The sequence below is a fragment of the Dasypus novemcinctus genome, chromosome 11, assembly GCF_030445035.2.
Source record: "Dasypus novemcinctus isolate mDasNov1 chromosome 11, mDasNov1.1.hap2, whole genome shotgun sequence".
Classification (NCBI taxonomy): Eukaryota; Metazoa; Chordata; class Mammalia; order Cingulata; family Dasypodidae; genus Dasypus; species Dasypus novemcinctus.
The window spans coordinates 42,712,584-42,739,441 of NC_080683.1; the positions used below are offsets into that span (position 1 = coordinate 42,712,584).

Consider the following 26,858-nt stretch of genomic DNA (forward strand, 5'->3'; position numbering starts at 1 on the left):
AAAGTAAGTTTTCCCACAAGACTCTTTTCCACCAACTCTAAAAATCCTGGTCTGACAGCATACCCAAATAAAGCTATTGAAAATCAACTCTTAAATTCGGAAGAAAGTGTGGCAAGTCTTTCCTGCAATATTACTGTACTACGAATGGCTAAAGAGCAATTTATATTTTAAAGGGTGACTAGTACAACAGTTGAGATTGGGAAATTAATGTTTTAGTGCACTGTGCTCCAGTTTTAGCCAACATGCTCTATTGTCCTTTTCTGGAGGAAAGAGGAGGGAATGCACAAAGTGGATTTGAGGATTCCATTGTACAAAAAAGATATGACTCTGCAAGCAAAACAGTGTAAGCTGCCTTTTTTCTTAAAACCTGGGCAGTTTAAGACGAAGCTTTGCAAAACATTACACAATTTTTTATGATTAAATGAGAAAATCTCATTTGTTACATTGTCACATTGCTAGTCAGAGAAATGCTGCTGTGATGGAGAAAGTCAATGTTGGATCAATCAAAGTCCTCATTTCTATAGCATTCATTTACAAAGAAATAATGTTCAACACAGCCAACACAACATTCTTGGCTTTCTTCATATTGAAGCCCCCCCCCAATCATCTTCTAATGGGGCATTTTACTATATAAATTATAGTTCTTCGTTTTTACAATTCACCCCAAACTGTTTGAGAGATGTATCACACTAACATTTCTAAAGCTGTTAGGAAATCCTTCACATATCGTCATCATCTGATGTGTCAGTGCTACTTGTCTCTGTATCATCATTCTCAATAGTGGGTTTGAAAGTGCTGTTTTTCCAGGGTCCAAACTTGAAGTCACAGATCAGGCCATTTTTCAAAATACCATTTTTTCTCAGATCATTCTTCTGTGACTGTTCACTAATAACTTGGAATTCTCTCATTTCATTCTCAGTTAAGGGAGCACATGCTTCATCATTTTCACTGTCTTCCTGCCAGCCCATCTCCTTTAACAACCTGTGTTCTGCCTCAAGTGAACTTGAAAGAACATCAGTTTGTGGAAAGGTTGAAGACCGAATGATCTGTTGGGAAATCACCAAAGCATTGCCATTCTCTTGTGGAATTTCACTTTCATCAAGTATCCCTCTCTTGATGAGTGCTATGGCTGTTATGCAAATTAAATGAGTCGTCATCCTTCTCAGAGCCAGCATGGCTTTCATCTTCATGTTCCTCTTCTACTCTGTCTCTTTTCAATGCTTTTAAAAATTCGCTCTTCTTATCAGTGCACATTCATGTGAGTTTGGTTAGACGAGGCTGCTGATTAAGTTTGTCAACAGGTGAAGAGAAATTTGAGCAGTTATACTCTTTCACTGAATTTGTTGAACTAAAATTCTTGGCAGTTGATCTGAAAGCATTAAAGTTGCCAACACCATATGTAGACTCACGAGGGAAAGAAGTCCCAAAGTTATTTTCTTTAGTTTGGCTTTTCCATTGTATAGGTTTTGTAGGTGAAGCAGCAGGTTAAGGGACTAAGCCTTTATAAACACTTGGACCAGTCCCATTCTTAACTGGCTGTGACTGAAGATTTCCTACTACTGGGAATCCAGATGGCTGTAAGTCTTTTGTATTGCCTTTCTTAATGACCAGCATTCTTGGAGTTCTAGATTTAGGATTCGGAGGATATTCCCATATACCTGCAGCTAAAGATTTATTCTGATTTGGTTCTCTCTCATATTCAGGATGTAAAGATAGAAAATCCTCAGCCTCAAACTGTTTGTGTTTTCTCTTGTCTTCTTTCCTCCCTGTTTCATTGTCAGGTATGCTGTTTTCATGCAGTCCTTAGCTTTTGCCAGAATGGAAAACACTGCTATGAGAACGGAAACTTCCACCATGGTATATCCCTCGATGATTCATGTTTTCAGTACCATTTCTTCCATGTGGGCACCATCCATTTTTTTCTTTCCTTCCAAAATTACCTCCATTAGGATGCCCAATACCAGAATGAAAGCCATCTGAAGAGTTGTGTCATTGACGATTCACATCATAATGATTTTCTGTCCACGAAAAGCTTTCAGAATGCTTTTCGAAATTCAGTGATGACTTTATTGATGATGATGGAGTAAGAAAATTAAGCCAGGCTGGAGCGAAGTCATGCTGTGCCATTTAGGTCCAGTCTCTCCGACTCAGTGAAACAAGGCTTCAACGCCGCATGGCAAGTCCAAATTCCAACAGGACTACACAGGAAGGTATCAGGTTTTTTTCCTGTAATCTTTATATTTTCCAGTTTGTTTTTTTATTTTGTATCCTCTGAAATAATATCCAAGTTCTCTGAAGATGCTTAACCTAAGACTATTTGACATAGAGTTACTTCAAGTCAGCTACCCATACTTCTGTTTTAAAGTTAGTTCCTTGAATTTAAGATTAAAGTCTTCTGAAGCCTGTCTTCTTTATTTATTATTCCATGTACTTGACACTGTTGTATTTATCCACTCCAGATGAAATACCCAATTTATGAGTCAAAAAGCAAAAACAAAAAGAAAATTTCACATCTGAAAGGCATTCCTAAATATCAGCACATACAGGAAGATACGGCTATCTCAATACTACCATGCTGTTGGGAAACTGCAACATCTTAAATTTCCACATAAATAAAAGAAAAAAGGAAAAAAACTCTGTACTCTTTCAATGTCTTCATTTAGAAAAGCTGTGATATGAAAAGAGCTGAGGTCAAAAATTACTAAAACTTGTAATAAATGTAAAAAAAAAACTGCCATGAAACTTCAGCAATATTTAAACAGTAATTTGAAACTACTCAATACTCAATATACAGTTTTGGGTGAAGAACACCAGTGGGGGGTGGGGTGGGGAGGTAGGAAAAAGTCCACCAGCTGAAATATTTTAACCAGTTATATAATCCGTTTGAACCAAAACACAGAAGAAATGCCCGAGGCTCTTTTTAAGTAGCTTATTGAATCGTTTACTATTATTGATTCACTTGAGAGAGGGTCTTTGCCAATTTTAACAAACTTCTGGGGCAAAATTATCCAAAACCATTGTAATTCCAGAATGGCCATTTCAACTATCCAGGGCCTTTAACAAAACCTAGAAGATGATCTTCATATCTGAGTAATCCGATCACCTTCTGCCCCACCAGAGGTTCCCCTGGCTAGCGGGTACAGCTGTTCTCGATCCCAGGAGAAGTGTTTCGGTACTTTGAATAATCCCCTTTTTGCCACTTTTCCCTCCCACACAACCAGCCTCAGTCCCAAAATGGCTCTGACTTGTTCCCCACTGTTCTGGCCAAGTCTTGCAAGATGGTAGAAGGTGGAGAGGCAGAAAAGGAACTAGAGGGGTTGGGGAGGAGGGGAGAAAGGCAGGACAAGGAAGAGGAGGGAGAAAGGGTGGGGTCTCAAGGGATCTTTTGATTAAATTACTTCAGTTAAGGAACTTTGATTAGATTTCAGTACACAGAGTGGGTCTTAATCCTCTTTCTGAAGTCCTTTATATATGGAGGAATAAAAAGCTGCAGACACAGAAAGAAGGTCACAGGGTCAGAGAGAAAAACTCCTAGAAGCTGAGAGAAGAAACCAGAATCTGAAGCAAGGAGACCCAGAGAAAGCTAGAGGCAGCCAAAAACTGAAAGGAATAGAGCCTGGAAACAGCAGAGACCAGAAGATGCCACCATTTGCCATATCATGTGCCTGACTGCCCACACTTGCAGCATCTTGGTGAGAAAGCAACTCTGATGATGTCTTGATTTGGACATTATCACAGCCTCAGAACTGTAAGCTTTTAATCTAATGAATTTCCACTGTAAAAGCCATTTCTGGCTTTATATTGCTCCCAGCAGCTTTTAGTAAACTAAAACAAGAACCATGCCAGACATATAGTAATCCAACAAGGAAAAAAAGAGAGTTCCAAAAGCTTCAGAGAAAAACAAGTTACGTACAAGGGAATCCTTATAAGATTAAGTGCCAATTTCTCATCAGAAATCATGGTGACAAGAAGGTAATGGTATCAAATATTTAAAGTGCTTAAGAAAACAATTGCCAACCAAGAATTTTATATCTGGCAGGACTTTATTTCAAAAATGAGGTAGAGATGAAAACATTCCCACATAAACAAAAGCTGAGGGAGTTCATCATTACTAGATCTGCCCCAAAATCAATTCTAAAGGGAGTTCTTTAGACTATAAGGACAGGACACTAGACAGTGGACCAAAGTGGCATTAAGATATAAAGACCTCTGGTAAAGGTAACCATATGAGTAGTTATAAATGCCAGTACTATCATATTGTATTTATTGCCGTGTAACTCCACTTCTTCTTTACAGGTACAAAAATAAAAATGTATAAAAAGCAATGATAAACATATAGCTTTGAAATACAATGTACAAAGATATAATTTGTAACAAGTACCAAAAAAGGTGGGGGAAGGGGTATATGAACAGTGTGTGTGTCTGCTATTGAAGTGAAGTTGGTGTTTTAGTTTCCTTGACTGCTCAAGAAAATACTACGCAATGGCTGGGCTTAAAAAAAATAAGAATTTATTAGTTCATGGTTTTGAGGCTAGAAAAAAGGTCCAAATTAAGGTGTCATCAAGACATTGCTTTCTTGGCAGTCTGGGATGGCTGTTGGTGATCCAGGTCCTGAGCTTCTCTTTCATGGCAGCCTCAACTGACTTCTCCCTTCTGTTCTGGGTTCCACTGACCTTCAGCTTCTTGCTTCCTGTGGCTTTTTCTCTCTCTCTCTGAATTTCATTCCAGTTACAAAGGACTCCAGTAATAGGATTAGGGACCATCCTGATTGAGAGATAACTGAAGTAATCTCTCTAGGTCCTATTTACAATGAGTTCACACCCACAGGAAAGAATTAAATTTGAAAACGTCTTTTTGGACTGCATACAGGTCCAAACCACCATCATTGGTATCACATAAAATATTATTATCTATTTAGGAAGTTAATTTTTAACCCCATGGTAACCACAAAGAAAATATTTGAAAAATATACTCAGAAATAAATGAGAATGAACTCAAAATGGTACAACAACACAAAAAATTCAAATAAACATGAAAGTAGGCATTAATGGAAGAGTTGAGGGCTAAAAAAGGTATAATACTCACAAAACAAAATAGCAAAATGGTGGAAGAAGGTTGTCTTAGCAGTAGAGACTTTATATATTTATGAATTAAACCCTCAGTCAAAAGGCAGAGATTTGTAGAATGGATAAAAAAAAAATTACCCAACTATATGCTGTTTATAAGGGATTCACCTGAAATTCAAAGACATAAATAGGTTTAAAGGCAAAGAATAGAAAAAAAATACTGCAAAAATAACCAAAAGAACTGGGGTAGCTATACTAATATCAGGTAAAATAGACCTTAAGTCAAAAACAGTTCTGATGGACAAAAAGTTCACTACATACTGATAAAAGTCTCAATTCAACAAGAAGTCAGAGCAATTATAATAGATATGCACCCAAGGGCCCAGGCTCAAAATATATGAAGCAAATATCAACAGAATTGAAGTGAAAATAGATTGTTCTACATTAATAATAGATTTCCATACATGACTTTGAATAATGGTAGAATATTAAGATAGAATATCAGTAAGAAAATACAAGACTTGAATGCTTTTAAAAACTAACTAGACCTAACAGAAATATATAGAACACGTACCCCAACAGCAGCAGAATACGCATTCTTCTCATGTGTACATGGCTCAATCTCCACGATAGTCCATATATTAAGTCACAAAACAAGTCTCAATAAATTAAAAAATCCTGAAATCATACAATGTATCTGATCACCATGGAGTAAATCTAGAAATCTATAACAGACATTCAAAATATGTGGAAATTAAACAATGTACTCGTACACAACCAATGGGTCAGAGAAGAAATCACAGGGAAAATTAGGAGGTATCTTGAGACAAATGAAAATGAAAACACAACATACCAATACTTATAGGATGCAGCAAAGGCCGCGTTGATAGGGAAATTTGTAGCTCTAAATGCTTACATTAAAAAAGATCTCAAATGAGAAGCATAACCTTACAACTGGAAATTCTAGAAAAAGAAAAGCAAACTAAAACCAATGTTAGAAGGAAGTAAATAACAAATATTAAAGTGGAATAAATGAAAAGACTATTAAAAAATCAAAAGAGAATCAACACAAACGAAAGCTAATTCTTTGAAAAAATGAGTAATATTTACAAACCTTTACCTAGACTGGCAAAGAAAAACAGGAAGATGCAGATACTAAAATCAGAAATGAAAGGGGACATATTACTACTGACCCCACAGAAATAAAAGAGATTCTAAGTGGTTCTATGAACAAACTGTATACCAATAAATTTGATAACCTAGATGAAATGGACAAATTCTTAGAAACACACAAACTACCTACACTGACTCAAGAAGAAATAGAAAATCTCCATAGACCAGTAACAAGAAAAAAGATTGAATCAGTAATGAAAACCTTCCTCCAAATCAAAGCCCTGGACCAGATGGTTTCACTGGTGAATTTTACCAAACATTCAGAGAGAATTATCACCAAACTCTTCCAAAGAATTGAAGAGAAGGGAACACTCCCTAACTCTATGTGGCCAACATCACCCTCAAACCAACGGCAGATAAAGATACCACAGGCATAGAAAATAGAATATTTTCCCATATGAATATAGACGTAAAACTCCTTAAATATTAATAAACTGAATCCAACAGCACATTTAAAGAATTATACACCATGATCAAATAGGATTTATCCCAGTTATGCAAGGATGATTCAACATAAGAAAATCAATTAATGGAATATACCACCTTAAGAGAATGAAGGGGGGGGGGGGAAATAATGTGATTATCTCAACTGATGTAGAAAAGGCATTAGACAAAATCTAATCTCCCTTTTTGATAAAAACACTTAGAAATCTAGGACTAGAAGGAAACCTCTTCAATATAATAAAGGACCTATATAAAAAAATCCATACCTACATCAGACTTGATGGTAAAAACTTTCCATATAAGATCTGGAACTATGCCCACTCTCACCATTGTTATTTAATATCATACTGGAGGTTCTTAACAGAGCAAATAGGAAAGAAAAATAAATAAGAGACATCCCAGTTGGAAATAGTGAAACTTTCTCTATTTGCATATAACATGGTCCTAAAGATAGTAAATTGAGAAGTCCACAACAAAGCTACTAGAACTAATAAACAAGTTTAGCAATGTAACAGGGTAAAGATCACCATACAAAAATCGGTAGGGTTTCTACACGCTAATAATGAGCAATGTGAAGAAGAAAAAAAGAAAAAATTTCATTTAAAATATCAACTACAATAGAATATCTACAAATGAATCTAACCAGGTATGTACAGGACTTGCACACAGAAAAATACAAAACATTGCTAAAAGTAATCAAAGAAGACCTAAATAAAAGAAAGAATATTCTGTGTTCATAGATTGGAAGACTAAATATTGTTAAGATATCAGTTCTAACTAAAGTGATTTGCAGAATCAATGCAATCTCAATCCTGCAAGAGCCAATCATCAAATTTATTTGGATGGGTAAGGGGCCCTGTATAACCAAAGCCATTTTAAAAAAGAAGAATGAGGTTGGAGGACTCACATTTCCCAATCTTAAAATTATTAAAAAGCCCCAGTAATCAAAACAGCATGGTACTTTATATCTACACCCAACTCATGACTGACAAGCATGCCAAGTTCACTCAATGAAGAAAATAGTCTCTTCAACAGCTGGAGCTGGGGTAACTGAACATCCATATGCAAAAGAATGAAAGTGGAATCATACCTCATATAATGTATAAAAGCCAGCTCAAAATGGATCAAAGACCTAAACATAAGAACCACAACAATAAAACTCCTAGAACATTGGGAAGAATTTCAAGACCTTTTGTTGTACAATGGTTTCTTAGACATTACACCTAAAGCATAAGTAACAAAAGAGAAGAAAAGGGACCTCACCAAAATTAAAAATTTTTTGTGCACTAAAGGAGTTATTTGTGAAAGTAAAATGACAACCTACAGAATGTAAGAAAATATTTAGAAATCACTTATATGATAAGGGTTTAATATCCAGAATATATAAAGAAATTCTTCAACTTAACAACAAAAAGACAATAAACACAATTTTAAAATGGCAGAATACTTGAAGAGACATTTCTCCATGAAATGTCTCCATGAAGATAATACAAATGGCAAAAAAGTCACTTTAAAAGATGCTCAATATCATTTTCCACTAGGGAATGCAAATCAAACCCATAATGACATACCATTTCATATCTACTAGAGTGGCTACTATTAAAACTGTAAAATTACAAGTGTTGGAGAGGTTGTGGAGAAATAGGGACACTTGTTCATTGCTGGTGGGAATGTAAAATTGTGTAATCACTGAGGAACTCAGTTTGGCAGTTCCTTAGAATGTTAAGTATAGAGTTACCAATCCCACTTCTAGGTACATATCCAAAGGAATTGAAAGCAGGGACTTGAAGAGACATTTGCACACCAATATTCATAGCAACATTATTCACAAATGCCAAAAATGCAAGCAACCCAAGTATCCATCAAGAGGTGAATGGATAAGCAAAATATGTTACCATATGTACATTTAACCATAAAAGTGAATGAAATGCTGATATATGTGACAGTGTAGATGAACCTTGAAGGCATCACGTTAAGCCAAACACAAAAGGACAAATATTGTGTATAATCTCACTGATACAAAATAAGATTAAGCAAATTCATAGTCAGAAACTAGAATATAAATTACTAAGGGCTGGGGTGGGGCTAGGGAATGCTTAAATTGTACAGAGTTTCTATTTGGGGTGATGGAAAAGTTTTGGTCATGGATGGTGGTGGTGGTAACACAACATTGTGAATGTAATGAACAACACTGAATTATATGGTTGAATGTGGTTAAAAGGGGAAACTTTAGGTTGTATATATGTTACTAGGATCAACAACAACATAGGATTGTACAACATAAACAGTGAACCCTATTGTAAACCATGGACTATAATTAATAGTGCAATTATAATAATGTTCTTTTATCAATTGTAACAAATATACTAATGAAAGGTTAATAATAAGAGGGTATATGGGAACTCTATTTTCTGCGTGATTTTTCTCTAAATCTACAACTTCTTTATTAAATCAAACTTAAAATTAAAAAATGTAAATTTTGAGACAGTTTTCTTCTGTATTCCAGTTGGTTAGAAGAGAAATTTAGAGATATCTAACAATAGGATGGGTTTGTCTAAAAATTTTGTGGAAGGACAGTTAACTGGTTATGATGAACTTAATTCCAAAATGCCCTTTACTTAAATATATTTTGAGGCTTAAACTATAGAAGTTTTTAGTAGATGTCTTCACTTTCAAAACATTAACTATATTGAAAGTAAGCTATGAAGAATGAATATAATATAAGAATGTTATAATATGGGTTATTTTTTTTCCTCCCACTAAACAGGTAGATTAATGCCACCTGTTTGGGTTGTGCGCTCTACAGAAAAGTTTTAACAATTTTCATCTTAACTGTACAATTTTTCTAACATTGGGAGAATGTTGGCTGGGAGTATAGAAATCTTATTAAATAACATATTATTTCTGTTCTTTATTAACCTTGTTCTTCCTTAATTTTCCTTTCTTTTCATTACTTTCATATTAATCCAAATTCCATTTTAAGATTAGTTTTAGGCTTTTCAATGTAAAATTTGGTTGTATTCTTCTAAAGTTTTAACATTTATTGAAATAGCCTTGATGGAATGGTCTTGGGAATTTTTTTTTAATTTAAAGTGAGCTAGAGAAATACCCACTTCTATTGGATTAGATATTGTAGCAATCTCCCAGTAAGAGCATCTAGAAATTACAGAGTGTATATCTTCAAAACAAACTGAAAAGCAAAAACTAAGTGGTGAGCTAGCCCTAAAGCCCTGACTTTTCTCTAGATGTCTAACAATACCAGAAAGAGGCTAGGGTTTTGACAGCCTTTAAAAGGCATAGACTATAAGACCTTTGGTCATGTATAAAGTGAGGATGCAAACAGGGCTGGACTGTCAGCAAAAGGCTGAGTTAGGGAAAAATTCATCTTTTGGTGAAAGGAGCCAAAAGAAACTTTCTTTTATCTTAGGCCTTGACTTCAGGTAGGCAAATAGGAACACCTGAGAATAGAAAATTACAAGCCTATTCACACATGTGTTCAGTGTTTGAATTTATACTACCTCCACAGCTTAAGGAATTCTATGCCAACAATTTAAAGTACTTTCAGATGGGTAGCACACCTGATTGACAAGACAACTAGCAGAAGGAAATATATATTCATTTGGAGAAAGGCTTTCTGAATTTATGTTTCCTTCAAATTAAACTCAAACAGGAGCTCATGTACAAAGATACAAGCCACAGTGAGGAAAGTCAACAAAAATAACAGTGAATTAGATAGATTGCATGGGACCTAAGATGTCGAAATTACCTAATGCAGACTATAAAATAAGTATGCTTAAAATGTTTCTGGGGGAAAAAAAGGGTATTGCAAATGTGACTAAAGACTAAGAAGTATTTAACAATTACATAGGTTTGGAAAAGAACTAAATAAAATTTATAGAACTAAAATATATTTATTTAAATTAAAACTCAGTGGAGCATACATCAGACCAGATACAAGGAAGAGAAATTAAACAACTAGAAAACAGAGCTGAAGAATTATGCAGAATTTAGCACAGAAAGAATATGAAGGAAAAGTTTAGGTTAGAAGATAACAGAAGACAGAATGAAAATGTTTAACATACACCTAATTGGAATTCCAGAATAAAAGAGTAATAAGAAGAGGGAGAGAAAATATTTCTAAAAATATCAGATGAGAATTTTCCATAATTAAGTCAAATTCCTAGAGTTAGGAAACACAAGTCTCAAGCAGAGTAAACAAAAACTAATCTTAAACTCGCCACATTGTAAAGTGAAACTACCCATGATAGGAGAAGATTAAAAACAATTGGATAAAACAGAAAACCTACCTCCAAAGGAAAAAAATTAGACTGATGTTGCAGCAGGAAAATGGAAGCTGAGAGAATGGGAAAACATCTTTATTGTTCTGGGGAAAAACAAAAGTTGATAAAAAATTGTAAGGCTCCTTACGTGCTTTAGTTGCCTGGCTCCTAAAACAAATCCCATACAATGGATATTTAAATAGAGGGGATTTATTGGTTTATGGTTTTGAGATTAGGAGAAGTCCCAAATTTAGGCATCAGCACCATGATGCTTTTTCCCAGAAGACCGTGGCATTCTGGGGCTGGATGTCCTTGATTCTTAGTCACTGGATTTTTCTGCCCCAAGGCACTGCAGGAGGCTATGTTTTCTCTGTTCTCTCCTGGACCTGCCCTGCGGCTTCTTTTCTGACTTTTTCTTTCTGACTTTCATACTGTTTAAAGGACTCCCGTAGTCTGGATTAAAGCCCAACCGGATTCAGCTGGGCCACACTTTAACTGAAATAACCTCTTTAAGAGATCTTATTTACTATGGTTCCACACCCAGAGGGTGGACGGAGAGGTCATGTCTAAACTGGGGTATCATTACACTATCTTTAAATGTTGAGGATGAAATAAATACATTTTAGGCAAACACAAATTAAGGCAAAAATAAACTAATCTTACACAGAAGGTCTAAAATTCAAGATAGAATGATATGCAAAACGTTGGTAAACACCAGGATAAATATAAACCAAGATTGACTAACAATGTAACGGTATTTATATTTGGGTAAAATGTAGGAAAATGCATAATAACTTTTAAGGTCAGAGGGGAGTATTCAGTTAAATACCTAATGTAATGATAGCTCCATCATCTTTGTATTAATTGGGAAGACTACTCTATTTTATGCAAACCAAATGTATTAAAATATTTGGGACTTCACTAAAAAATTGAAATCATGCTACATATCTTTTACTGCAAGAGAGACTAAAGGATTAAAAAAAATGACTCTCCCTTGGAAATATGACTGATTCCATGTGTGGAGCAGGATATGTACAAGATGATGCTGGAACATTTTCAATCCAGAAAGTAAGGAAGTTCTCAAAGACTACTAGTTTTATGTTTAAAGGGCTCACAAGCTAACCTGATAAAGCTGTGCTGCCCAAAGATTGGAAATTTATACATCAGTAAAGATAAGATCTGTGATGGATTGAAACATATAAAATACACTTATATCCAGAAGTTCTAATTATTTATGATTTATAAAAATAAAAAAATGAATTTATTGCTTACCTTTGGAGGATACTAAACAACTATCTCATTATTTTGAAAGCTATTAAAAAGAGAAAAAATTATTAATCCTTTATTTCGTAAAAGATTTCTTGAGTCCTCCTGCTCTACAAATAATTGTTGTGGGAGTTTCCCTTATAGAACTATTCTTGTTGTAGAAGTCAAGAGAGATTCAATTATTTGCATATGGAAAGGCCAGGACTCAGGAATAATTTGGGGAAGGAAAAAGATTTATTTGTGACTGGCTGGGCTCAGAGCTTCTCATTCCAAAATCCAAGCTGCAAACAAGATTTTTTAGTTCTTTTTACAGAGGAAGGACCAAATGGTTATTTGTTTCAGTGCTCAATAAGCTTGAATTAACATTTATCTTCCACATCCTAGGGAAGGTTTTAGCATGGACTTCATACATTCTAGATAAGCTTTTGGCACATTTGGTTTGCATTTTTCCTGAATACTTAAAGTTTACAGAGTTTGCATTGCTAAACTGTTTCTCAGGGACTGGAGTTGTTGTCATGGTTACCAAGGGCAGGGCTGCAGTTCTCACTGTTTCAAACACACAGCTCAGAACAGATACAGCTCAGATTATCTATGAAGAGATGAACCCGACCCATAGCCTACATCATTTCCCCCTTATCTTGCTCCCCAGCTTATCTTGCTCAGTTTTGGCGTAATTGTTGGAGTTATGAGGTGGGTGACTGTTCGTTGTATTGATTGATTATCCCACTTATCAATTTCCCAGTGAGTGCCCAAAGACAAAGTTCCTGGGTAACATCTGGGGTTTATCATGTTTTCAGAAGAAGTTTTCATCTTGGACAGTAGAATCCTGGGGGTGGGGCCCCCCAGCAGTCATCCTGGGGGTTATTGGTGCTTACATGGATTTTTTGCTAAACTCCAGATTCATCTATTAATTTTATTTTACCCTTAAAGAGTTTACACCTTTAATCTTAAAGGGGTGCTGAAGGGAGATGATCTCTTTTCTGTAACTACTTCCTGCTGGCCATGGTTTGTTGTCATTGCCTAACAAGGTGTAAAAATTTTGTTATTTTGTTTTGACTGGAGGAAGATGGATCTGACATTCTGTATAAAGTTGGGTGAAGTTTTCATATGGTTAATAAGATGTTCATTCTGAAAGAAACAAACTTAACTAAAATTTTTGGAATACCTGCTTTTTTAAAAAAGAGGACATTGGATTACAGAGGTGGATAAGATTAGGTGCCTATAAAGATGGCACTCTTTTTAAAAGTTAGTGGAGAACAGTATATATATATATATATATATATATATATATATATATATATAAAGATATTTATTTTCAGAGAGAAATTGTAATAGATAATAGTTTTAGGCACTTAGCTTTGTATTTAGCTTTTGAAGATGCATTTCTGGCTGTTTAATGATTGGCACTCATGTGCTCTGTCAGGTGCTTCTGGTAAATTGGTGCCTTTTGGGCAGTTGGTTTCATTCACGTTTAGTGTACAAAGCTGGAATTTCCCTTAGGTTTTTAGCTGTGGGAGTGATCAGAACTACAGAATAAAGTTTTTTACATTTTGGTTTTGATTGAATAATTTTTGGTAATTTTGACTGTTCAATAGGTGACCCATCACTAGCAAGCAAGCCTCATTTTGCTACACAGTACAGTACAGTAGAGTAGTAGGCTGGCTGAGCCTGGCACCAATTAACCGGTTACCTGCAAGCCACTGGTGTTTTCAACTAAGAGTGCCACCTTATTTTATGGAAATGTTTATTAACTATTTAGAAAATGAAGTTACAAGGAATTTTACATGTCTAATGTACTTTTGTACACAATCCAGAATAGAAAAGATAACATTATAATTATTAGGCATATATTTAGAACAGGATAAAAGTACAGCACTTGATATTAATGTATTACTTAATGCATAAGGATTCTGAGTTGCAATTAATAGTTTTAAGTTTTAGGTTTGTAATACTTTACATGTTATCTCTCCATGGGAGCAGGCCATAATGCCAATTGTGTTTAAGTTTTACTTACAGTATCCTGGTAATCATGGTTCTATTTAGCGTGTTCTTCACACAGTGAGCAAGTTGCAGCATCATTGATCCTAGAGAGAGTTTCCAATATTTTACTGGCCTGTTGCACTGTGCTTTCTGGCACTGTGGAACAGTGCCAGTCTGAAGGTGATATCTATTGTATGCTTGGCTGTCCCAAGCCATTATTGGCTGCTGCAGGAGCTTGAAACTGCCACGTAGTTTCCATCAACTTCAGGAGCATAACCAGAGGCGTGGTATAGCAAACATTTTTATTTGAGGGGTCAGTGACCAGCCTAGCATTGTACATACAATTCAAGGCCTGGTTTGAATGCACAAGAGAGTTTGACAATGTTAAAGTTTATCTCTTGTTTTTATATATTTTTAAACATTTTTAATGAAACACATTTTATATTAAATGACTTTTACACTTTTACTATGAAGATACTAGCAGGCATTTTACCTTAGTAGTAGAAGGAAAAAAACTATTTTTCATTGTTAAAATGAAAACAGAAGATTCTCAATAGAATTGAGGTAACTTTTCATTATTATTTACTTAAATATGTGCCTTGCAGTGACTTTCAAACAGGTTTATTACCATGAAGTTACCTTTTTGCTATTCATACCAATCCAGGTTTTTAGTAAATGACTTTTTGGAATTGGCCATTTAAATGCTTCAATTCAGAAGGTGCTTTCACAAACTTTTATAATTAACCATAACCACATAGACTAGTTATGTTATATTTAAATAAACTTATTAAATTACAATTACCAACCAAAGAAGTTTATTTATTTAAGAGAGCATATTTACATTTTTTCTTTAGCTTAATTTCATTAGCATGAACTTACAATTTTCATTACTACAAAGATTTTGTACATACAATGTTAATTTATTGAATGGGTATTTTATAAACCAAGGGAGATTATACCTGAGCTAAATAAAATTGAAACCATTATAGTTTATCCAAGGAATGTTCTCTTTCCTTTCTTTACAGGAGGCTAAAACCTCTTTTTTTTTGGTTTAAGTTCTGAAATTGTGAATAATTTTAAAAGCATACTGACTACTAGATTCTGAAATATAATTGCATAATTTGTTTAATCATAATTTAGGAAAGATCTTTTCATAGCTTTTATGGACTTTCTTTTACTTATTGAAATTTGATAATAGAATTATTAGCCACTTTTATTTGAAGGCTGTTAAAAGATTTAAACTGGGGAATTACAGGGCAAACTGATTGTTAATTCCCCAGCCTAGAAGATAGTTTTAATCTGCCACATCTAGTTTCTCCCTCAAAACTCTTGCAAAGAGAAGGCCCTTTCCCAATAGTTTATATAATCAGATTTTTATATGATGTTTCCATCCTGCTTAGTTTAATTTGGGCTCCAGGAATATTTATTCCATATATAACTGCATATTTAATTTTTAACAATTTGAATAGAGCTCTTTTAAGAATTTTCATTTGTTAATTTGATATTATTATTATCCCAATGTATGAAGATATACACTGAGCAAATAGACACAAATTGAGTTAGACACAAAAACACAACTCATTAATGTTACTTATAATTTACATTATTTTATATACAATTTAGTTTAATTTGAGTTTTAGAAATATATATTACTTATATAACTGCATATTTAACCCCAACAATTTGAGCAAATAGGCAGACATGAATAGTTTGACACAGAAACATAATTTAGTTACTTAAAACTTTCATTTTTTACAAAATAAGTGTTATTGCAAAACATTTGAAAGATTCCTGAAAGGTTTTTGTTTTTTTTAATTTGCACTATGACCATGAAGTTTTGCACAACAACTTTGTTTCTTAACCAATGGTTGGTAACCAAAATGTTCCCAATGCTTTAATACAATTTTCCTTTGTTTCAGAACTTTATATGTTACTTTGAATTAAGCAGACTTTGGATGAGCACGACTAATTTTATGTATATTCACCGAGGCTATTGATGCCTCAGGGAAACTGGTTTCTCTTATGAATTGCCATTTTTAGGAACCCTGACAATCAAGGCAGGAGACCTCCTTTATTTCCCAGTTCTTGGAGATAATAAAAACTCCAGTGGACATTCAACCTTAGGGTTAAGAATTCCACCAGGCAGGAATTTAATCCACACTTGGAATCATGAGAGAAAGCAGGGTTACTAATACCAGTAGGACAGGAGACAGGGATGTCTCATGTTTGCTTTTCCCTGGGCTATAGGGGCAGAAACTGTTACGAAATAACTGTAAGCAAAGGCAAGGGGTGTGGCTATGACCCGACCCGCGGATCAGTCGAACCAAGACCTGAGGAAGGGAGCGGGAATGAAAGGGACAAGAGACACAAAGAATGGAGACAAGACAGGATTCTGATCAAGTCTTGTTTATTGAGGGTCGATCAGGGGTATTTATAGCCAGGGATGAAGGAGGTGGTACATACTGACGACAGCGCAGTGTCAGTAAATGATTGGGTGACTAGATTTCAAATTTTGCGCCATACACATGCGCAGATGGTTGTTTTGTAATGTTCGAGGAAAGACTTTCGTGCTCTTTAGGGAGTGCCCAATCGGAGCCCGGGGGAGTGGCGTGAGGGTAGAAACTTAATTACTTTAGCGAGGGTGGGGAAATAGAAACTTAACTGGGTTAGGCATATTTCACGAGATGGCTGCAACTGATACTGGTGCCAAAAGCGGCCTCCCACATGGCTAGGCTTGGAGTGACCATAAATGAAGGTAAGGTTAGTTTAGAATATACACTTACAATAATAGGTTCAGGCTAAATTCACCCAGTTATAACTTCAGTTATTATCTTTCTGCTGTTTCATAATGTAAATGCATCTATAAATGATCTTAACTCTTAGTTACAGTTTTCATTAAGTTTTAACCTTAAGGTGAATTGGATACCTTTATTAATTAAGTTACAAGAATTTTATTAGTAACAATCCTGTAAAGTTCTGCCTTTTCCTAGTAACAGAACAAATTCTCATCTGCGAGTTATACATTTAATTCACCTGCAAGAGAATATTGGCATTTAAAGATTCACTTCTAAACTACCTTTTACCATGAATTTTTAGATGCAAGCAACTGACAAAAGCCAAACACAGATTTTAAAGTTGAGGTTTATCCTTTTTTTTTTCCTGCAGTTTTACAGCCCTTACTGCTGGCGTTCCCAGTCAGACCATTAAAAGGGCTATCAAGTGATTAGAGGTCTGTTGTTTTCAAGCAATCGTCTCCTTCCTTTAGACAAGTTTACAGCTTTAAGACATTTCAAAGCATTTCTACATAGACTCACAGGGAGAGAGACTCAGAAAAGCAGAACCTGGAAAGAATGCAAATTAATTTTGTCCTTTGACACCTTAGGGAGGGAACTTTATTGCATTTATTTTGACCCTGCTCTGTGTCCCCTTCACCTCCCCCCTTCCAGGCAGTAGGGTGCATAGTGATAAATAGGAATGTGGCTTATGAATAGAAGGCATGGCCTCTCTGTAAAGGGGCAAGCCGCGGCCCCCTTTCCAACTCTCCACCAAAATGGCCCAAAAGAACCTCGTCAAATTCAGCACCTTTTCCAGGGACCCCCTGTCCTGGCAGGGCCATGATTCAAGTTACTGGCTCCACCCTGACTGGGCCAGCTCCAACAAACTTGGGTATGTGATGCATGGACACAGATAATTTTTGAATTCCAGCAAATGGGACCAAGACAGCAGAGCAGCACACACAAACTCACACCACAGTTTTGCTTCACAAACTACAATCAACTCACTCCTCCCAAATAGCATGGGAGGGTTCCAGCTCAACCAAATTCCACCGCTTTACATAACAACACAACTCCAACACCAGCATTGAGCTGACACAGATGGAAGCACAAAACTCATTAATCTGACCCACAAGTTCTATATATATTTTCTTCAGCACGGCTGCCCCCGCAGCCTTACAAACTTTAGGATGAGAGTACAGAACTCTTAACATTAACATCTGATATAAAGCAAATTCATTCACAATTCTGCACCATAACAAAAGATTCCAGCTAGACCTTTGTCACTGTTTAACTTTACACCAAGACTAAGCTTCACTAAAAAAGCCGATTCATTTTCCTGTAACCAAGTTTTTCAAAATCCAGACCAATTTCCAGGATGTTAGGACTCGAACCTCTAAAACATCCTTTCTTATTATAATCAAGCCTTCACTATTTCAGTGGGGGCAAGACCATTACTAAATTCTAACATGCAATTAGGCAAACCTCAAACACCAGACTTTTTCCCTTTTTCCCCTTTTTTTAAACCTGGAGAGAATGGCTTCCCCCCAGATTTCTGGAGGTGCGGGAGCTCTCTTGGGAGGTGATTGGGCTCCCTCCCTAGCAATTAAAGATAGGGTTTTCTTGACTATGCTTCCTGGCGAGTCTTACCTTCTTCTGTGTTCAGAGTTTTTATCATTCCCAGAACTTTTTCAGACCTTCTGTTTCCATCAATTTTCATCAGGAAGATTCCAGTGGAGCCCACATCTTCTCTGGACTAAATTTAATTCAGGGGTTCCCAGATTTGGGGTTCACCTGAGTCCTCCTAGCTTCCTTGGGGATCCAGAAGGGGTTGCAAAATGCTACCTCCTCTGGCCTTCATTTACAAATCCTGGATGAGCCCCCAGAAATGTTGTAGAAGTTGAGAGAGGTTCAATTATTTGCAAATAGTAAGGCCAGGACTCAGGAATAATTTTGGGATGGAAAAAGATTTATTTATGACTGGCCAGACTTGGAGCTTCTATTCCAAAATCCGAGCCCTGAACAAGATTTTAGGTCAAAGGGCCAAATGTTCTTTGTTTCAGTGCTCAATAAGCTTGAATTAACATATATCTTCCACCTCCTAGGGAAGCTTTTAGCATGGACTTCATACATTCTAGATAAGCCTTTAGCACATTTGGTTTGCATTTTCCCTGATACTTAAAGTTTACAGAATTTGCATTGCTAAATTGTTTCTCTGGGACTGGAGTTGATGTCATAGTTACCAAGGGAAGGACTGCAGTTCTCACTGTCCCAAACACACAGCTCAGGACAGATACAGCTCAGGTTATCTATGAAGAGATGAACAGGGCCCCACCCATAGCCTACATCATTATAAGTAAAAATGTATATGGAGTTGTTAGAATTGAAACATCATGACTTTTAAAATGTGCAATAAATTAATGCTCATCAATGGCAAATACCATATAAAAGAGAGAAACTAGACATATATATCCTTGTAGAAGTACAATACACACTTATGAGATAGGCTTGCTAAAAAAACAAAAACAAAACATTGAACCCAAATCTGATCAAGGATCTAGGTCTAGCTAACAATTTTCAGGAAATATAAGGGATAGAGGAATATATTGAAAAGCACTACCATGCTGTATTAGTCAGCCAAAGGGGTGCTGATACAAAGTATCAGAAATCCGTTAGTTTTTATAAAGGTTATTTATTGGGGTAAAAGCTTAGAGTTACAAGGCCCTACAGTATCCAACTCAAGGTACCATAAGAGGTATTTTCTCCCCAAAGTCTGTTGCCACATGTTGACACAAGATGGCTGGTGTTATCTTCAAGGGTCCAGCCTTTCTCTTTCTTCTTAGGCTCCTGGACCCAGTTTCTTCTGATCTCAGCTGTAGGTTGGTGACCAAAAACCAAACCCTGCCCGACCCATCCCCATCCCAGACTTGCAGCAGATGAGCAGGAAGGAGCCCCAATTGGGGTCCAGAGCTGCTGGGGGTAGGGGTCATCCTAAAACTCAGTTTGTACATTTTTCATTTTGTATTTTGAGTTCCAATTGTTGTAAAACTTAATTTTTCCCTAGTTTATATATATATATATTTTTAGAGTTGAGTTTTAATTTATTATTGGAAAGAAAAATCCTAGCCCTGCCTGAAGCTGTGCGTCCTTCAGGGTCAGCCCCTGGCCCTCCAGGAGAGTCTTGCTCAGGTGGGCTCAGGCCTGGGCCACGGCCCAACTGACTCTCCTGCCGCGCAGACTCAGAGATGGCTCCACTTGGTGTGAATAAACCATTTATGGACAAAAAAAAAAGTTATGAATTTCATAGTTATGAATTTCAAAAATAGATATTAGATTATGTTTGTGAACTGCTCTGAACCTGGGCATGATTAAATTATGATTAGGGCTTTGATTGGACCATGTCATTAGGGCATCAAGGGGACTCAAAGATAAAAGGCATGGCAAAGGACAGAGTTGAGGGGTTTTAATGTTGGAGTTTTGATGTTGGATTTTGATGCTGAAGCTGGAGCCCCAGGGAGAGAGACAGAGCCATTTGCCTGATAGTCTACAGCTGACCTTGTGGAGAAAACAGAGGAGCTGAGTCCAGAGGAACCCAGGAAGCCTGAACCCTCACAGACTATAGGAGCCATCTTGCTCCAACACATGAAAATGGACTTTGGTGAGGGAAGTAACTTATGCTTATAGCTTGGTATCTGTAAGCTCCTACCCCAAATAAATACCCTTTATAAAAGCCAACCAACTTCTCGTATTTTGCATCAGTGCACCTTTGGCTGACTAAAACTGAATTTGGTACCGAGGAGTGGGGAAGCACTTTTGCAATTACTGAAATGCTGGAACAGTTTTATAAATTGGTAAGGGGTATTTTTTGGAGGAATTTTGAGATGCTTGGAAGAAAAGACCTACAGTGCTTTGAAGAGACTGTTGATGGCAATATGGATGCTAAAGAAACTTTTTATGATGCCTTAGAAGTAAATGATGAAACTATTACTGGAAACTGGAGGAAAGGTGATCAGTGTTTTAAAGTTGCAGAGAATTTAGCAAGATTAACACCTGGTGTTTTATGGAAGGCAGAAATTGAAAATGGTGAGCCTGGGCATTTAGCTGAGGAAATTTCCAAAGTAAATCTGGGGAGTGCAGCTTGGCTTCTGCTCACAGCTTATAGCAAAATGCCAGATGAGAGAAATGTACTGAGGACTGAACTCTTGGGCACAAAGAAAACAAAAACTGATTCTGGAAATTCCAAGCCACTGGAAATCAAGCTCCCAGATGAAAGTGCTCTATTGGAGGACTTAATTAAACTTGGAACTGGAAAATCAAGATTGAAAATGCAGTTAATTTGGAAAGACTTGTGGAAAGTCTTACTGTCTGATTGCTTGGACCCGTACTTCTTGCATGCTAAACCAACAAGGTTTTTGAGAGAGCTGTATGAACAAAACCACTGTCAGCTTAGACTAAAAAAGACATGGAAAGGAGAGATTGAAGGAGAAACAGCTTTAAGAGGAAAACAACGGAAGCTGAGATCTGGAATTAAGACATCACCTTGGGCCAAGTGGAACCCCACCCATGTGTACAGAGAGGGGGAGTTTGCACCAGCAGTTAAAGAGGGTGGATGTTCCCACCCTATGTTCTGGGAGAGTTTTGCTGCCCCAGGGTGTAGAGTGGGTGGAGTACATTTCCCCAGGATTGTGATCTCAGACCCCACAGGTCTGAGAGGGTGGACATGTCCCCCATAGATTAGAGAAGGCCAGCTGGTCAACTCATTGCTCTGAGAGGGTTAAGCCTGAATGCTAAAGGTTAGGGAAGGCCAGATGGTCAACTGGTTGCTCTGAGAGGGTTGAGCCTGTATGCCAAAGGTTAAGGGGAATGTTTTCTTCATGTCACTGTATGGGGGAATTAAGACTCAAACCCAAAGATTGGGTAAAATGTGGCAATTCCCACAACACTCTTGGAGGTTGAGGTCTGGAGCTTGGTTGACACCCAGATGCTTGATGAGGGTGGAACCAAGAAAATGGCCAGTGGGCAAGCATGTGGAAAGGGTGGGCTCCCATAAGGCACAAAGGAGAAGAAACCATCATCTTAAAAGTGACTCTCAGATCGAAATTGAATGGAGGATGCCCTTTCTGGTTTACTGAACTGTAGAGGACTGGTGACTCATCTTTCCTTCCAAATTTCTCCTACTGTAATGAAAATGTTTATCCTTTGTCTGTCTATTTGTGTTTTGGAAGTAGAAAAAATGTTTTGTAAGTTTCATAGGTCTATAGCAGACAAACTTTGCTTCAAGACAAACTGTATTTCTTTAAATTGATTGTGATATGATTTAGTACTTGCATTGTTACTGATTTAAGGCTTTTTCAAATAAATATTGTAATGTCTTTTTGGAACTCAGAGGGTAGAGTGTAGCAGTTCGATATAGTTAATTTTTTCCTCCCCTCCCCGCTTCCTCTCCTCCCGCCCCCGTTGTCTGCTCTCTGTGTCCATTCGCTGTGTGTTCTTCTGTGACCGCTTCTATCCTAATCAGCAGCACCAGGAATCTGTGTTTCTTTTTTTTGCATCATCTTGTGGTGTCAGTTCTCCTTGTGTGCAGTGCCATTCCTGGGCAGGCTGCACTTCCTTCCGTGCTGGGCAGCTCTCCTTACAGGGCGCACTTCTTGCGCATGAGGCTCCCCTATGCGGGGGACACCCCTGCGTGGCACGGCACTCCTTGCGTTCATCAGCACTGTGAATGGGCCAGCTCCACATGGGTCAAGGAAGCCCAGGGTTTGAACCTCAGACCTCCCATGTGGTAGGTGGACACCCTATCCATTGGGCCAAGTCTGCTTCTCAGTTTGATATAGTTAGGAATTCCAAAAATAGATATTGGATTATGTTTGCAATCTGGTCTCTACCTGGGCATGATTGAGTTATGATTGGGGCTTTGATTGGGCCATGTCATTAGGGTGTTCAGTCCCCACTTCTTGGTGGGTGGGGAATTACAGATAAAAGGTGTGGCAAAGGACAGAGTTGAGGGTTTTTGATTTTGGAGTTTTGATGTTGGAATTTGATGCTGAAGTCTTAAGCTAGAGTCCCAGGAAGTCAGCTCACAGAGGAAAGAGAAGCAAGACTCTGGAAGGGAGGAACCCAGGAAGCCTGAACCCTCACAGACATTAGCCACCATCTTGCTCCAACACATGAAATATACTTTGGTGAGGGAACTAACTTATGCTTTATGGCCTGGTATCTGTAAGCTCCTACCCCAAATAAATGCCCTTTATAAAAACCAACCAATTTCTAGTATTTTGCATCAGCACCCCTTTGGCTAATACAGCTCTGTTCTCTTCATCTGCAAACTATCAGGTGAACGGCTCATCTCTCTTCACTGGGTTGCAGGATCCTCTTCAGTGTCCATGGAACTCCCTCCCTCTTTTCTTGCATATCTGCTTCCATGTGTCTCCTTGATTGAATGTCCATTTATATAGCCCAAATAGGGGGTGGGAACTCAAACTTAGTCACCCTAATGATGGGTTGAATCAAAGCCCTAATCTTAACATAATTTAATCAAAGTCATCTCAGCTGAAACTAATACAACCAGAGGGTACCATGCCCAAAAGAAAAGACCAGTTTACAAACATAATCTATATCTCTTTTTGGAATTCATAAATAATATCAAACTGCTACACATGGGAGTGCAATAACAACATCCAGACCATAGGAAACTACAGGTCAGGTGACCTAACTTATTCAACATATTAAAAAAAATAAAAGAAATGGAAGGAGAACCCAAAGATTAAAAGAGATTAAGAGATGTGTCAATCAATCATGAATTATAGGCTTTTTTTTGATTTTTTTTTTTGGTATTTGTACACCAATGTTCAACACTGCATTATTCACAATAGATGAAAGGTGGAAACAACCTGTGTGTCCATCAATAGATGAAAGGATAAACAAAATGTTATCCAGATGTACAAAGAACTGAAGTGCTGGAACATGCTACAACATGGATGAAATTTGAAAACATCAATGTGGAGGCATTTTATGAAATTAAAATAAGATAATGTGGATTTGGAGCAGGGACAAATATAACAGTGGAATAGAATAGAGTAAAAAAACAAACCTATATATCTTAATACATGATGGAAGTAGTATTGTAGATTGATGAGGAAATTATGGACTATTCAATGAAGGATGGGTTATTTAGGAATTTTTAAATAAAACGAGTCCAGATCCCTATCTCATACAAGAACATTTACAGCATCATTATTCATAAGAACAGAGTATTAGAAACAACTTAAATATCCATCATAAGCAAAACTGATATAAAGAAATTTGTGGTAAAATCACAAAATACATCACTATTAGGCAATGAAACTTAATTAGATGTAGTCACAAGTATTAACATAAATGAATGCCAGAAAAATAATATTGAGGAAAGAAATCAAATAGAAAAAATATCCATGATGATACTATTTTATATAAACTCTAAACACTTTATATTTGTAATAAAACTATAAAGAAATGCACTCGAATGATAAATAATAGTGGTTATGGGTTGGGGAGAAGTAGATATGTTCATAAAAGACCATAAATTGGTTAGTAATTGTCTTAGTCTGCTGGTCTGCTATGACAAATACCATAAGATGGGTGAGTTGGCTTAAACAACAGGTATTTATGGACTCCAGGTTCTGAAGGCTAGAAGACTTGCTCTTGGGTCAGCAGCATTCTGGAACTGGTTTGCCTGCAATTCTTGTGTTTTTTTGCCTTTCTCTTCTCATGATGATAGCCTCTCCTTTCTCTTTCAGGTTCCTTCTTAGTTCCTACTTCTGGCTCCTTCCCAGGGCTTTCTCTGATTGTGTCTGAGTTTCCTCTGTTAATAAGTAATCCAGTAATCCAATTAAGACCCATTCTTATTCAGCTAGACCACGCCTTAACTAAAATAACATCTTCAAGAGATTTTATTTCCAGTGGGTTCACATCCAAAGGAAGATGTGTTAAGGAATATGCTTTCTTCTGGGATACATAATTCAACCCATCACACCTGCCTTCTCTTGTTCCTGACTGTTCTTTTCTTGACTCTCTTCCACCATGTAAGTCTCCTATAAATGTAAAGTTTTATTTGATGACCCCCAGTGATACTGATCCTGTCTTTCTCTCTGATAGATCACTGTGCCCTCCTTTCTAGCCCCTGAAATGCAATTCTTAGTTTACCTTTCTGCTTTTGCCAGGAGTCCTTCAACCCCTTGAAAATAGGGACCACTTACTATCTGTACCCCTTTTGGCACATGGTAAGAATATAATGAATGTTGAAAAGGTGTGCCAACAAGTGAAAAGTGATGTACTAAGGAATTAGACAAAGCAAGATAAAATTAAAGAAATATACAAAATTCCTTTGCTTCAAAAAGTGAAATATTGTTGGCCAAAATTTTGTATTAACATAGTGATTATAAACACAAAATTGTAGTAATCACTAAAACTTTTCTCTTAAAGCTGCAACAAAAATAGCCTACTTTTTTCTATCCTATTTTATTTTTGGAGTTTCTTTTTCAAAATACCCTCTTTCACCTGTGCATGGAACCTCTTTTTAAAAGTCATCAAAATAAACAGATAAAGTTAATGGAGAATTCAGACAATTTGTTGAAAACCTTCTCATTGAAGGATTTTTTTTTCAATATTTTATTCATACAGAATTTTGTTCATTATTGATCAGATTGCCTGGAATGCATACTTTTCCATTATAAATATATTCATAAGAAATACACTAGTATTTTAAGTGGATGTTTTCCTTGAGTTGATGCACCATAAGAATTTCTCTTTGGGTTGCTTTATATGTGTAAGTATTGATATCTTGTTATAGGATAATTTATTTTTTTTACTATAGTTACTACTAAATTTTTTTTAAAGATTTATTTATCACACCCCACACCCCACACCCCAGTTGTCTGTTCTCTGTGTCTATTTGCTGCGTGGTCTTCTTTGTCCACTTCTGTTGTTGTCAGCGGCATGGGAATCTGTGTTTCTTTTTGTTGCGTCATCTTGTTGTGTCAGCTCTCTGGGTGTGTGGCACCATTCCTAGGCAGGCTGAACTTTCTTTTGTTCTGGACGGCTCTCCTTACGGGGTTCACTCCTTGCGCGTGGGGCTCCCTTATACAGGAAACACCCCTGCGTGGCAGGGCACTCCTTGCAGGCATCTGCAATGCACATGGGCCAGCTCCACACAGATCAAGGAGGCCTGGGATTTGAACCGCGGACCTCCCATGTGGTAGACAGCTGCCCTAACCACTGGGCCAAGTCGGCTGCCCTGAACTTTTTTATTAAACGCCTCAGGTATTAAATCATACTAAGTAAAATTTTCAGTAAACTTCTTAGATATTTATTCTGGGGCATGAGCAATTTTAAAAAGCAAACCCTAATGTGTTATTATTATGCTCACTTGCATGCAATTGTAACAAAATTGATATTACAGTTGGTATTACATGCAGTTGGCTAGAACAATGAAGTGGAAATCCCAACTGAATATACTAAGATAGACATTCTGCTAACCTGTCACTAAAATTTTTTTTAAGGTTTCCAACACCAAATAAACTCCAATCACATACACACTTAAGGAGAGAAACAAAGACATTAAAATCATAATGATACAGGTGAATTTAGTTTTCCGTTATCTTACCAGTACCCGGAATCTGACTTTTGCCCTAAGGCATATCCTAGTTCAATTACGAGGGCATCTATGGCTTTTTTGGCTTCTTTTGGTTTTTATTTGTTTTTTGTTTTATCCCCCCCTACGGTTTTTATTAGACCACCCAACAATACAGAGAGAGGACAACACAATTTGATACGTGCAATTCAAAATAATCTCTTCAAGACTTATTTGTGGTAATAATAGAAAGTTCACTTGATTTCTA

At 36.8% G+C, this 26,858-nt stretch overlaps 1 pseudogene; it reads right to left on the reverse strand.

Annotated features, from left to right (window-relative positions):
• Positions 1-714: 714 nt before the first annotated feature.
• On the reverse strand, positions 715-2,127 carry LOC101439920 (vasculin pseudogene; annotated as a pseudogene).
• Between the last annotated feature and the right edge of the window lie 24,731 nt (positions 2,128-26,858).